Source organism: Oncorhynchus mykiss, chromosome 17 (assembly GCF_057628025.1).
Source record: "Oncorhynchus mykiss isolate SJ-2025 chromosome 17, ASM5762802v1, whole genome shotgun sequence".
Taxonomy (NCBI): domain Eukaryota; kingdom Metazoa; phylum Chordata; class Actinopteri; order Salmoniformes; family Salmonidae; genus Oncorhynchus; species Oncorhynchus mykiss.
In genome coordinates this window covers 19,462,922-19,478,675 of record NC_143038.1, presented here as the reverse complement: position 1 = coordinate 19,478,675, position 15,754 = coordinate 19,462,922, and the positions used below count along the sequence as shown (strand labels likewise).

The 15,754-nt window shown below is 38.9% G+C and overlaps 1 protein-coding gene across 2 annotated transcripts in view; it reads right to left on the bottom strand.

Annotated features, from left to right (window-relative positions):
* LOC110493905 (TOX high mobility group box family member 2) overlaps positions 1–15,754 on the bottom strand; it is a 141,347-nt gene that overhangs the window by 35,215 nt on the left and 90,378 nt on the right. The gene's annotated exons all lie outside the window — the stretch shown is intronic.

Sequence of the window (15,754 nt, the reverse complement as noted above, 5' to 3'; positions counted from 1 at the left end):
TTTAATGGAAACATTTAAATGTCTTGGAATGGCCTAGTCAAAGCCCAGGCCTCAATCCAATTGAGAATCTGTTGTATGACTTAAAGATTGCTGTACACCAGCAGAACCCATCCAACTTGAAGGAGCTGGAGCAGTTTTGCCTTGAAGAAAATCCCAGTGGTTAGATGTGCCAAGCTTATAGAGACATACTCCAAGAGACTTGCAGCTGTAATTGCTGCAAAAGGTGGCTCTACAAAGTATTGACTTTATGCACGCTCAAGTTTTCAGTTTTTTGTCTTATTTCTTGTTTGTTTCACAATGAAAAATATTTTGCATTTTCAAAGTGGTAGGCATGTTGTGTAAATCAAATGATACAAACGCCGCCAAAATCAATTTTAATTCCAGGGTGTAAGGCAAACAAAATAGGAAAAATGCCAAGGGGGTGAATACTTTCGCAAGCCACTGTAGACTTAAAATTGCTCATTACCAAAACATAATCTCTTCTCTTCATATATTGCAAGTAAATAGTTTTCACCCTGTGAGAAATTAGTTAAATGAATGTACAAAGGTTAATTGACTAGACCTTGCACTGCGTTCGGATAAAATGTGAGCAAATATACTCCATCTATTCAACAGTGCAATCTCAAAAACCACACCAACAGAAGAAAATATTAATTATGCGAGCAAGGGTACACTGGCAAGTAAACAGCAGAAGCATTGTGCCCATTGAAGCTGATAGATTTCATTTATTTGTAGGATACTATTTCAAGGTTTTTTCTTTCTTTCTTTCTTTTGACTATTTTCTACATTGTAGAATAATAGTGAAGACATCAAACCTATGAAATAACAGATATGGAATCATGTAGTAACCAAATAAAAAGTGTTAAACAAATTACATATATTTTAGATGTTAGTAGCCCCCCTTTCCCTTGATGACAGCTTTGCACACTCTGGCATTCTCTCATCCAGCTTCATGAGGAATCCTTTTCCAACAGTTTTAAGGAGTTCCCACATATGCTGAGCACTTGTTGGCTGTTTTTCCTTCACTCTGCGGTTCAACTCATCCCAAACCATCTCAATTGGGTTGAGGTCGGGTGATTGTGGAGGGCAGGTCCTCTGATGCAGCACTACATCACTCTCCTTCTTGGTCAAATAGCCCTTACACACATGTTAATTGAAATGCATTCCAGGTGACTACCTCATGAAGCTGGTTGAGAGAATGCCAAGAGTGTGCAAAGTTGTCATCAAGGCAAAGGGTGTCTACTTTGAAGAATCTCAAATTTAAAATATATTTTGGTTTCTAGATGATTCCATATGTGTTATTTCATAATTTTGATGTCTTCACTATTATTCTACAATGAAAAATAGTGAAAAATAACGAAAAACCCTTGAATGAGTAGGTGTGTCCAAACTTTTGACTGGCACTGTAGTTTAATTTACACGTTATAAATTCATTAAGGTCGAGTACATGAGGCCTCTAGTAACTAGTTTTACCTCTACAACAAAAATGCATAAGGCAAGCAAATAATACATGAATACAAAACACCCAAACTACATGTAGAAACCCTATTCTTGCAAATCATCACGATTCCAAGTCACATAATCACACTTCCAACAGTTGTCGAACCAAAACGTTATCCTAAAAGGCCTTTTATTATGTTTTGGAGTGCTTTCTGTTCACCCTTTCACCTCGAGAGAGAATCAGAGAGAGTGAGAAGGTATCACGTTGCACCATCAGTCACCCTAAGCTAAATAAAGCAGGTGGGTGACGGCTGTACAAACATTATGAAAGAATCTCACAAAGGTTGCCGGTTGCCATAGGTACAGTATGCTAATTCATAAACGGTGTCATCTCTGGACGTGGGGGGAAGTGCTGTCTGGGTAACAGGCTTTATTTGGCCATTACTGTCTGGCTCGATCCCTCCCAGAACAGGCAGACAGACAACATGTTCTTTATTCTAATAGAGCAATGATGATGCAACTGGCGATTATGTAATAAATTAAATTGCAATTCGGCTGCTTCTCCATTGTCGAAGGGTTGACTTTTCTGAGAATATCACTTTATTGTTTGACGCTTCTGGGTTTCGAAGTCACACATTAACATGTAGCGGACAAGAGTTGGTTATGGTCACGTGATGTGGTAGCTCCACCTACGATCTTCAAAACCAGTTTCTGCTCTTGGACCAAGTGGGAATTTCCTCTTGGTGTAATGGTCTAAGACGCTGGTCGCCCCCATTGTGGGAGATCCGGGTTCATATCCTGTGTGTTACTTTTTCACCCTACGTGGTGCGGTCTCTCATGGGGGAGGAGGTCAAAGGAGGGTGAATGTGGCGGACATGAACGAGTCATGTGACGAGGTAGCTCCGCCTGCGAACTTCAAAACCAGAATCTGCCCTCGGACCAAGAAGAAATCTCCTCTTGGTCTGATGGTCTAAGACATCGGTTGCTTCCAGGGGGAGAGGTTGGGTTCATGCCTGGCGTGACACACACACAATTGGCTTGGTGACAGTTTGATATTGCAATTTCAAAGTCCAGAATGACCTCCCGGCCGACCCTAACCGTGATGCAAAGGCAGGATGAAACTTTGGGGGCAAATCTGTTCCCCTCTCTCCACTGTAGTTGTGTTTGTATTCACATCTTGTATATCATAGTCAAATGGGAGTCAAATAACAAAGGCCTTCCAATTATGCGCAACACATTGTGTGCAAGCTGGTATATCAGAAAGCTATTGTTCTTCTGATCGTCTGACCTTACCTTTGAAATGGTTTCATCGCAGCTCGGATTGCCTGCACCATTTGATTTAGCTAAGGGATTAAACCAGCAACTGCAATGCCACAGTGAAGTGGACTAGAAAAGCTAGAGTTTCACAGAGAAAGAGAGCTAGACAGTATGGAGTGGACACCTCTAACATTTGTCCTAAACATGATTTCATATCGTTCAACTCAACTTCATATCACTTTTTATCTGTAGTTTTATTTAGGACCCAATGACTAGAGAGCTAGAGCTACACAAAGACGGAGAGCTACAGATGAGGTTGGAAGTTATATACACGTTTTTCAATCACCACAAATTTCTTGTTAACAAACTATAGTTTTGGCAAGTCGGATAGACAAGTCATTTTTCCAACAATTGTTTACAGACAGATTATTTTACTTATAATTCACTGTATCACAATTCCAGTGGGTCAGACGTTTACATACACTAAGTTGACTGAGCCTTTAAACAGCTTGGAAAATTCCAGAAAATGATATTATGGCTTTAGAAGCTTCTGATAGGCTGATTGACATCCTTTGAGTCAATTGGAGGTGTACCTGTGGATGTATTTCAATGCCTACGTTCAAACTCAGTGCCTCTTTGCTTGACATCATGCGAAAATCAAAAGAAATCAGCCAATCAGACCTCCACAAGTCTGGTTCATCCTTGGGAGCAATTTCCAAATGGCTGAAGGTATCACGTTCATCTGTACAAACAATAGTACGCAAGTACAAACACCATGGGACCACGCAGCCATCGTACCACTCAGGAAGGAGACGTGTTCTGTCTCCTAGAGATGAACGTACTTTGATGAGAAAAGTGCAAATCAATCACAGAACTACGGCACAAGGACCTTGTGAAAATGCTGGAGGAAACAGGTACAAAAGTATTTATATCCACAGTAAAACAAGTCTTATATCGACATAACCTGAAAGGCCGCTCAGCAAGGAAGAAGCCACTGCTCAAAAACCGCCATAAAAAAGCCAGACTATGGTTTGCAACTGCACAGAGATCGTACTTTTTGGAGAAATGTCCTTTGGTCTGATGAAACAAAAATAGAACTGTTTGGCCATAATGACCATCATTATGTCTGGAGGAAAAAGGGGGAGGCTTGCAAGCCGAAGAACATCATCCCAACCGTGAAGCATGGGGGTGGCAGCATCCTGTTGTGGGGGTGATTTGCTGCAGGAGGGACTGGTGCACTTCACAAAATAGAGGGCATCATGAGGCAGGAAAATAATGTGGATATATTGAAGCAACATCTCAAGACATCAGTCAGGAAGTTAAAGCTTGGTCGCAAATGGGTCTTCCAAATGGACAATCACCACAAGCATGTTTCCAAAGTTGTGGCAAAATGGCTTAAGGACAACAAAGTCAAGGTATTTGAGTGGCCATCACAAAGCCCTGACCTCAGTCATATAGAAATCTTGTGGGCAGAAATTTAAAAGTGTGCGAGCAAGGAGGCCTACAAACCTGACTCAATTACACCAGCTCTGTCAGGAGGAATGGGCCAAAATTCACCCAACTTATTGTGGGAAGCTTGTGGAAGGCTACCCGAAATGTTTTACCCAAGTTAAACAATTGAAAGGCAATGCTACCAAATACTAATTGACTGTATGTAAACTTCTGACCCACTTGGAATGTGATGAAAGAAATAAAAGCTGAAATAAATAATTATCTCTACTATTATTCTGACATTTCACTTTCTTAAAATAAAGTGGTGATCCTAACTGACCTAAAACAGGGAATTTTTACTAGGATTAAATGTCAGGAAATGTGAAAAACTGAGTTTAAATGTATTTGGCTTAGGTGTATGTAAACTTCCGACTTCAACTGTACACACTATTGAGCGAATACTTCTACTTTTGTACTTTCATATTATGATTTCATATCATTATAATGTTACCACTTCATATCAACTGCTTTATTTAGGTCCCAATGCATTACAAGGTTTCATGGCTCTAGCTCCGTAATAGAGCAACATTGACCCAACCACCACTATGCATGGGCTTTTTGCTTGCTGTAGTATTGCATTGGAATTGTAGTATGCATCACCATACATAGCATTGTCATGTAGATTGACAAAGAGCGAGAACCAAGTGGAAGATGGTTTCAATGGCTCACTTTGGCTGATGAGAGTATTTTCATATAATGTCCTTACACACTGTAACAGCGTTTGTTTGCCGTACTTTTGAGCTAAAGCCTTTGTGATACAATACAAACAATGATTTAGGATCAAAATGACCCAAGATCGACATTATTGCTGTAACAAGGGGATAGATAAAACAAGGGCAAAATCTGACAAATATTGGGACGTAATTGCATTTTATAATATCTTTTAGAAATATTTATCAATCAGCCTTAAAAAGGGATGGAATTAATAAAATACATATTCTATTATAATTAGCATAATCTACTTTGAGGTTTTGTGTCTACCTCCATTTTCTCTGAGGACCAAGCAATCAAGAATCTAGATGCAAGGTATTATTCAAAATGGGTGTCCAGAAGTTTTCAGGTCAATACATCAACAAAACAATGTTTGCTTTGTGAAACAAAAACCAGTCTTCACACATTCAAATCACACAAGCTTCACCGCCGCACACTGCCCACTCAGCTTTTGATTGAATAGTGCCCGTACTTGCCTGCTTAGCGCTCCTATCCCTGGCAGTGTTGGGAGAAACCCAGGTTGACTAAGCCTTCCTCCTTAACCCCCCAATTCACACCTTCCCTGATTGGAGCCATCTTGTTTGAGAGTGATGGCTCACTCACACAGGTTCACAGTTGCTATTGTAAAATCATTGAGCGTTTAATTGAAACAAATTACTATAATAATATAACATTATCCTTGCAGGCGCCCAGCCGTGACAGCTTTAATTAGGGCTGTGTTCGAGACTGATCCTTCAAAAGCAACGGTAAACATGCCTTAGGTAATAGGGGAGCCAATCAGCCAGCTAGCTACCGGGCCCTCATACTGCCTACTGCCCGGTCCTCATACTGCCTACTGCCCGGCCCTCATACTGCCTACTGCCCGGCCGTCATGTTCCCTTGGGAGACCCAGGTTCTAATCCCGACAGTTTCAAAAGCACACATGTGAGACTTATATCATGTTAAATGTTGGGAAACCAACGTGTCTGAGTCATGTGAAAAGTCCATGTAAAACTTCACGTGGCTGAAAACCACGTGTCTGTTTATCCCACGTCACATTTATCACGTGATTTACTCATGTGCATTTTTTTTATTTGAAATGTCACACGTGTCCGAAAACCACGTGACTGACTAGTGCAAATTTCACATGTAAACATTTACAATAACCTGTGTTCTTTTCACGTGGGTTTTTTTCATTTGGTTTTCAAGGGAGGGATGCAAAGTAATAAGCTAGGCAGAAGATGCGTTGGATGCTGCTCGCAAAGGAAAAGACAGGATTGGCTTGTGATAATGAAAGTAATTAAAGTATTCCAGGTATTGGATACAGGGTATCCTGTATATTTAGGACATGAAGCGGATAATTCCCAAGGTGGGTTATCATCATTCTACACAGCGAGGAAAATTCTGTTTATTTCTATGGTAGTTCTTTGTCAATGAATTCATAATTGGCTGTACATTTGGATACAATTCACCCCATTACATGGCCTAGGTCACTTGCACTTGCTAAGCAACAACTGAACAAGCAACTTCTGGTCACTCCAACTTGATCCTAATCAAAGATGACAAGAACAAAAAAATATATACAAATCTCTTGAACATACTGTACTTCCTTCACTTCCTTTGGCTGAGAAACGGCAAACGCTCCTCAAATGAGCCGTATCAAAAAGTAATTACACATAGCTGTAATGTCTCACGGCGACATTGCAAAGAAAGCACAGTTACGCAAAGTTCAGTTCCAATGTGTCCAAACATTCCAAGTGTCCCTTTTTTTCATTCTGTCAATGTACATGCCAGAGTGGCAAGGTTCTCGAGAGACTTTAAAGACCACGTGGTTGTTTTTTCTGTCAGGAGCTGTACAGTGTACACTAACCTGGCACTCAATATGGAGGCATGGAATTAGCCTCGAGTTGAGCAAGTATGTTTCTCTCATCAGCACAGATTTAAACACACCTGATCCATACTATAGTAGGACTGTAAGCCACTAAGTCTCTCTTTGAAGATATGCTGAGACAGAGTCACTAATAAGGCAATGATGGGTGCAAGCACATTTCCCAAAGCTTGGCTGCACTACAACAGTAATGTGCCAGTGCCATTGAACAGAACAGGAACAAATTGGAGTGCTTCGGGTACCATGAAACAGAGGGTTGCTATCCTATCACATATGACTGAATAGTGACTACTAACCACCAACCACCTTTTCAAAATGGAGACTTGAAAATTGTGATGTGCAGATGTGAAATGTCGTAGTGTCCCCTTCGGCGTTATCCTCCGTGTTCCTCATTTCATGTAATGTCAGCGGCCCCCTTTTCTCTTCCCCTTCCCCCCTTTTCTATCTTTCTCAAAGCACCTCATCACACAACTGTCTCCCACCTTCACAAAGGGAGAGTATCTGAGCAAACGTCTCGTCTGACATATTTGAGACGATTGTGAGGAGCTGTGGGGACCCACGGTACCGACAGTAAGACAGAGCCTGCCTCCCAAATGGCACCATATTCCCTACTAAATGCACTAGTGCCATAGGGCTCTGGTCAAAAGTAGTGCACTATGTAAGGAATAGGGTGCCATTTGGGACACAACCTATGAGTCGCTCTGCTTCTTCTAATGAGAGCACAGTCAAATATGTCTCCCATTCCCTTCCTCACCTCGTACTCGCACACAGTATGCGCACACACACACGCATACATACACACGCATGGGCACGTAAGGTTCTCACACTGCGGGGAGTCTCGGCAACAATTAAGTTAACCAGGAGGTGATTTGCGAGAGTGTTAACTCCTCACACACACTGTCTTCACATGTTCTTGACAGGGGCCTTCTTCACCTACTGCACATGTGGAACTCCAAAGAGCATACTGCAGAAATAACATACAAATGAGTAGCTGACATACAGTATGTCTGAATACCATAATGGCATAATACAGTCGAGGGAATCATTTGAATAGGCTAATCTTACAGTGCAATGTCAAGAGTATAGCTGAGAGAGCGCCAGCATTTTGGATCGGCCCATTATTACAGTTGCACATCCTATTAGTCAAAGTACTGTATACTGGAGAGGACAATAGTCAGTGGGGGAAGCTGCGATCATATGGGATCTTCTCCAATAGCCAACAGGGCCGAATATTCCTCCAAGTAGGATGGCGAAGATATGGCACCGAGCAATATGGACACGATTTCATGCAATGATAAGCTGCAGTAGGGGCCTGTGGCTAAATGTAATATGAAATATGAAATCCTTTATCTATGTAACTGCATCACAGGACTGCGTCCATCATCTGCTGCAGCTGAGTCTTGTTTGGTGACCTCTTTGGCTACGTCTCAAATGGCACCCTATTCCCTATTTAGTGCACTACTTTTGACCAGGGCCCAAAGTGCTCTGGTTCCAAAGTAGTGCACTAAATAGGGAATATTTGGGATGTAATTATTATTTTTTTTCACACAATGAGTCTCCAATACCTCTCATATCGGCAACTTGAGTGATGAGCATAAACATGATGATATGTAAACACAATATCTATCTGTACTTAGAAATGGAAAGCTTTCAATTAGTTTATTTGTTTCCACTTCCACTCTGCTGCAATGACCTCTAACCATGCTGATATGATACAGTGGAGTGAGTGGGCTGTAGGCACTCAGACAACAGACGGAGTGGTATACAATGAAGTCAACCAATGGAAATGTAATTGATATTAACCTATTAAAAGATACACTATGCAGAAATCACTTGGCCATTTCCTGGTTGCTAAAATTCTAATAGTTTGCTTAATTTGAGTTCACCTGACAAAACAAGCAAGCATAGTGTAGAGAATCATTGCACCATCTAAACTGCTGTGAAAAATATTTTCCATAACCAAAAATATTGTATTTTCAGCTTTTTGAAGCTGGTGTACAAAACCGAAATTGAAAGAGGCAAAAACGGAACTTAAAAACAAGAAGCATAGAAATGGTGCACATCGAAAATATTTACCGCTTCTTAGACTTGCTTTTAATGAGAATTACAGATCTATAAAACAAGTTTCTATGTAAATTTAGTTGGGTCGCCCAAAAAGTTACATATTGCAGCTTTAAATCAAAGAATTGAAATCAACCTATTGAATCAACCTATTGAAAAATGTATGAACACCCTTAGGTCTGAAATGTGAAATGTCTGAAATGCAATGGAGCTGGCCAATGTTAAAACATAACACTATTTCTGAGGGTGTGCATGAAAAGGAAATGAAATCCATACCTTATCCCTTGATTAGCTTAATCCTAAGGCTAATTGACTTTATCAGAAAGAAGACAAAGATGAGTTCTAGCCGTCTAGCAGCGATGAATTCAAAGTTCTCTTAGAAATAATGAAATTGGAAATAACATTATATTTCGCTCCAATATTTCTTCATAATATACAACTACAGTTTCATATCACATTGCTGGAAAAAATAAGGCACCTTTTCCCGGGAGAGGATAAAATAATTTATTTTTTCCTTATCGGTCATCTATTTTTTCAGCCGAATGCTATTACATGGCTGCTGGCGGTTGCTTAGCAACAGGAAATATTAATAGGACCTTTTATTAGCCGAGCTTTACCAGTGGAGTACTAAAATGAGGAAGTGGAAAACATGAATGTGTTACATAAATCTTTAGACCTTTCAGGGTTTGCACGAGTCTCTGTTTGTCCAATGATTTATTACGGCGATGCTTCATTTATGGGAAAAGGGCCTGTGAAATACAAAAATGGAACATTAGCTTGAAGGACTATTTGAAAATAAATAATTGCAAAAGGTGAAAAGAAAGCTGTTTAAAAAGCAGGCCTCTCTCTCTCTCTCTCTCGCTCTCTTTCGCTCAGGTTTCACAGGGCTATCAAACAAAAATGTGTTTTGGAAGCATCGATCATCTATCTGAGCCTGGAATAGTTCATATAATATATAAGATACGTTCTATATCATGCTTGTCGAACTGTGATAAAAAAAAATTATGAAATGAATCTATCATTTCCCTAGAGACACTATAATCCTGTTAACCAATCACTGAGAATTAAGGTCTCTAGATAGAAAAATGGGTTTTATACCATTAATGTATTCTACTTTGAATGAACAGGGTAGAATTTGTAGCAACCCAACGGCAGAAAACCTATAGCAGCCTTGTACTACTGGCCACGGTAAACAACATTCTAGAAGTTATTGATGAAAATCTAAAACATAATTAACTACATGACTATAATATGGACCTGGGAATCTTAACACAAAGGTATTATTGATTTAAACTAATGCTCATGTGCTAGTTAACTTGTTTTAAGAGACCAAATTGAAATGTATTGAATACAGTATTAGTTCAATATTATTTAGATTGAGTAAAAAATAATCTTTGTTTGAAAAATAATACATTTGATCAATCCTAATATAGCAGAATCAATGTATGGCAAGTAGCCATGGACTATTTATTATTTTAGGAAGCACATAATAAAGTCCAGCCATTTTTGCTAATACCTCTTCCTCGCACCTCCCCACATTGGTGGGCAATCTAGTTAAGTTACTGAAAGCTTGCATTAGGGAGAACACATTAAGATGCACCTCTAGTATCTTATCATTAATTCATTAGCCTTGTCTGTGACAAGTTAAGTTGACAGTGGATCCTCTTTCATTCATGCACACTTATGGCGAACACCTGCCGTAAGCACCAGAGACTGAAAACCCAACTAGCTGCCACCTTTAACATGACTATCGGGTCAAGATGAACCCATTCGCTGAATCCTCAGAATAATAGTCAGCAGATTAAAGGATTGTGAATTCAATCTTGCATTTGAAACGTTGGAACTAAAGAAGGTGATACTAAGCTGTGAGCTGAATACGAGCATCCTTAATATTGTTAATTAACTTCCATTACAATAGGGGTTAAGCAATTGGCTTCCCTCATTGTCCTTATGCAGAATATTAGGACAACTACATGTTTATAGCGCTAATACCTTGAAATTAAAGCAATCGTTAATGACAAAACCCCTCTGTTGATCTATGCATTTATCAACTTGCTACGTATTCCACAAGTAGACGTTGGTGATGATGATATCATATATAAATGCCAGGGCATGAATTAGATATCCAGTCAAAGATGAATTATTCAAGGTGAAGTACTGTTTGTGTTTCAGAGGAGGGCAATCTAATGATGAAAGGTGCACGTGCATACCATGTTTGACTTCGAAAGTGCCCCCCGAAACGGTTACGTTTTCAACAACAACAACAACACTTTTTCCTGGTCAGATCACATTATCAGAAAAAGAAAAGAAAAAAGACTCAGGGCACAATCATGCGCAGTATTGCTTGAAACACCCAGGTATCACAGACTAGCAGTAGGTCTAATAAACTGGAATACAACTAGCACTCTGGTCGTTAAGAGATAAAAAACGGGGCACCGCCACTGCAAACGCACCAGCCAATGAAGACAGGACACAAACAAATGTGGGACCTAGTATTTAGTGCTAGTCCAGAAACCCTCTACCACCGGCCGATGGGTATCTCACTAAGCGTTATGGAAAAGATCAGTGTAACCTGAGCGTGGATATTAAATGTCTAATGTGTTTTGGAACTTGCGGAAGATGCTATGACAGTTAACGCATTAACAGAGAGAGCGGAGAGCTTGCCAAGTGCATCGAGGGCATCGGAGAAAAGGCTCTCTGAAAGATATCGGGTTCGTCCAGGAGGGGCTCAGGACCGCAAAACACAATAAGCATCAGCTAAGGCCCTTATTAATTGAAAATGGCTCTCAACTAAATGAGGAAAGTACAGTCAATTACATGTTTCAGGCCTAAGAGTTGAGGGGAGAACAAGAACAGGTGTAGATGAGAGGGATATTTTATTTTCTGCCAGCACTTTGTATTTGTGGCTTGTCAATAAAGTGTGTTTGGGTAAGAGGCTGAACAGAGTTTGTGAAAAGAAACACAAATCATAAGAAATTAGCTTGTTTCTAGAAAAGAGGTGTGGGTGTATAGGGATGATGTAAAGCTGTATGGTAGGCATGCATGCACAGCTAGCATTTAGCATTAACATTTAGTAGACAGGGAGGTTTGTGAGTTTTCAGAAAGTAAGAGGCTATCAGCTTTAGCTAACAAGTGGATGTACTCACTCTTGTTAGCGTTGAGGTAATTATCCTTAGCTTGTAGCTTACTAGCATTTAGCTAACAAAAGCATTTGCCTTAAGCTAATACAAGCCAATTCATACCAGCACCATCCACTGGTCTTCCGCATTTGATGCCATATCGCACAAAGCTGTTGGGCCTGAAATGGTTAACACTTTGATAATACATATAACATATTAATATAATAATAATAATAATAATAATAATATAAGATAACATACTTAGCTATATGCAAAGTATTGTGCTGTATACCCATGTTATGTTATTCCTGTGAACTACTACTTTAATCTGGTGTTCTGCTAGTTTACTGGATTTGGCATGGCTTTCTTTAAAACCCATAAGCCTTTCAGTATTTACATAAGGACACTACATAAACCTATTTTCCTGAATTGCACAATCTCTTAAATGATCTAACACCCAAATCCTGAGAAAATAATGTGTTGAATTAAAAAAAAAAAAAATCTGTCCATTTAGTATTAGAGCTACTTTCCCTCTCCGCAAAATCTTCTCTCTCTCTCTCGCTTTCGTTCTCTCTCCATCCAGCCCAATTGCACTCTTTTCATTGTCGAGCTCACGTATTGAATCTGCCTGATGAAAACAGATCTCACTGCAGCGCCACAATAGAATAGCTGATGCAGGAAAGATGAAACATAATGGAATTTCTTTCCCATGTGCTCAATATTGAATATAAGGCCTGACCTCCAGATGTAGTAGATCCATTTCAGGAGCAAAGATATTGTTTATGAAGAGGAAGAAGAAGAAGAGGAGGTCACAACAACACCTTGCGCCATCTTCCAACACAACATGATACAAACATATACTGTATATGGCAATACATTCACTTGTACACCAACACAAACGTCAATATACACACCAGTATATACATCCTTACAACAAAAACATGAAAATGTGTGATCAAATCACAATTATTATAATTTGCCTACATGTGAAAATGTTCAGAAGTCAGACGTGGTTTTCGGAGAGGTGTAAAGTTTCACATGCTAATATTTCATGTGTTTTTTCCTCACGTGAAAATAAATTCCACTCGTGTTTATTTTCACCCCTTCACCCCTTCCAGCTACTTGGTCTCTGGTCTCCCATCCAGGGGAGAGAAAGCAAAGGCCAAGGTAACTTAACCAAAGGTAGGGAAATCGCAGGAAAGAGGGAGGCATTTTATTTAATAGCGTTACCATATATTATTTTCTACTGAAATCATTTTTTTGCATCCATTTACAATTCATTTGCTCTCGCATGTAAAAAAAAAACCTTTGGGTTTATGTTTTGCTTTCAATATCACTATTTTTCTTTACAGAATTTTGTTGTGGACTTCAAAAGTTTTGCTTGATATTAATGGCACAAAAGTAACTCACTCATTCGAGGATTGCACCATATAATAACACTATTACTCAATTAAAAGTGTTTAAAGTGGCAATACTTAATTAAAACATGAAGAAAAGTGTTCCTCGCCCCGCCACAGATTGGGTAAAGAGCTGAGGGATGGAGAAATGCAACAACTCTCAAATAAATAGACTACTCTATGCATGCAAGGACTGACCATCCATGATACCAAAATTATATTTGTAATGTTTTTAGGCTATACATGTGGAGCTTTCTTACATGGGAAACTGCAAATTAGATTTTCACTTTCATGTAATTGTAAGTTCACATGTGAAAAATAATCACAAGTGAATATTTTTCACATATGAAACTGCAAATTAGATTTTTACATGTGATTGTTTTTCACGTGTGAACTTGAAATTCCACGTGTTAACGTGAGATGTTCACATGAGGAGTTGTTTTACATGTGAAACAGCAAATGCCATCTTCACATGAATGTTTTTCACATGTGAAAATGCAATTCCACATTTGAAAGTTCTGCCCAAAACAATCCGATTCTCACATGTGAAAGTTTTTAACATGTGAAACCACAAATTTCACATGTGAAACTGCAATTCACATGTGAGGTGAAAACAATGGTATTGTCCTCACATATGAAAAGGTGATTTTCACATGTAAACTGCATTTTTTTGTGTGTTTTTTTGTAAGGGTACCAACACTGAGATATACACTAACAAACTGTATACACCAACATATACACCAACACTAAAATATACACCAATATATATTTTTCTCTTATTGGCCATTCTAAGAGATGTTCCTTATTACTGGACTACCCCTTGTTTGAACTGTAGCTCACATAATTGTTACACTCAACAGATTTGACTAAAGTATATCTTAAAGAAGGCCTTTGTTGTGCAAATGAAGCTTTGCAACGGTTATCATTACTCGTTGTGTACTTATTCCTCGTGCCATTATCTTTCCCATTATTTCTCTTTTTTTATTCTCTCTGCATTTTTGGGAAGGGCCCGTAAAACATTTCACTGTTAGTCTACACCTGTTGTTTACGAAGCATGTGACCAATAAAATGTGATTTGATTAGGTTCGTTATCTAGTGCACAATGTATGGAGACTCTATCTGTGTATGCTTATACAAAAAGACAAATTCATGATCTGAAGAGGTCTAGTTAGATGCAGCTGTGAATAATAATAATAATATAATACCATTTGGGATTTATATAGCGCTTTTGGAAAACTCAGAGACGATTCAATTCTTGAACGCGTAAATGTCTCATCCTGTCCAGTGTAGCGTAGCATGCAAAAGAGTGACCACCATTTATATTCTCTCTATGACTACATTGGACTCTCAATAGTCACCACAATTGAAAGGAAACCATTATTATTTTGTGAAATATCAAATATCCATATTTACTGTGAGGATAACACTTTCCACACTAATTGTGACATTATGTACTACAGTACCCACAATGCTCTGTAATTCTACATCTTTTTTTACTGTTCTGTTCTAACATATGAACTGTTGTTATGTTTAAAGAAATGAATACTGTGGTTTATGTTAAAAGACATGTTTATTAAGAAACAATATTGCTGAGCAATAAGGAGGAGGTGTGGCATGATATACTACAGTATTCATAATTCTCCGTAATTATATCTGTTTTTATCTTACTAAACACATTTCTAAAGATAACACTATGGATTCCAGTCTCCTTATTATAACGGTATTAGAAAAACTGATATTCATTTTTTGTATGGAGATATGACCACATCTACAATCAGATATAGTGGTCCTAAGTTATTACCTTGAACTCACGGTTTCTACATATACTGTAGCTTTTGTGTACTCATTTAGATTTTATTTTCTCAGTTAAAATGACACTGGTTTCTCTAACCAGGCATATATAATGGTCTCTACTCTCTACATAGATAGCTTCAAAGAGATGATGGTGTATACAGTACATGTAGGCCGCGTCCCAAAAGTCACCCTATTCCCTATATAGTGCACTACTTTTGACAAGAACTCGATGGGCCCTTGTCAAAAGTAGTGCACTATGAAAGGGAATAGGGTGCCATTTGGTATGCATTTGTTTTATAGAGAATGATCTCATTCCAGACATATGGAAACAATGTCGATTTCCTGCCAATCTCATTAATACAATTATGGCTAATTATGATCATTTGTGGCACACTGAAGCAGTTTGTGTAAAAAGGCTGAGGGAGGGTGTATTCATGTAACAATCGGAGTCTATTCATAATGGCTGATGCTCACGTTAAAGAGAGATATGACACGGATGGATTTACCCACAAACCTTTGAGCGTCAGAGCTGATAGGGCAACCACAAACCGTCTGTTCTACTGTTATATTTACCTTTTCCTTTCTATTTGAAATTGCATTAATATTGTTGCATGCCA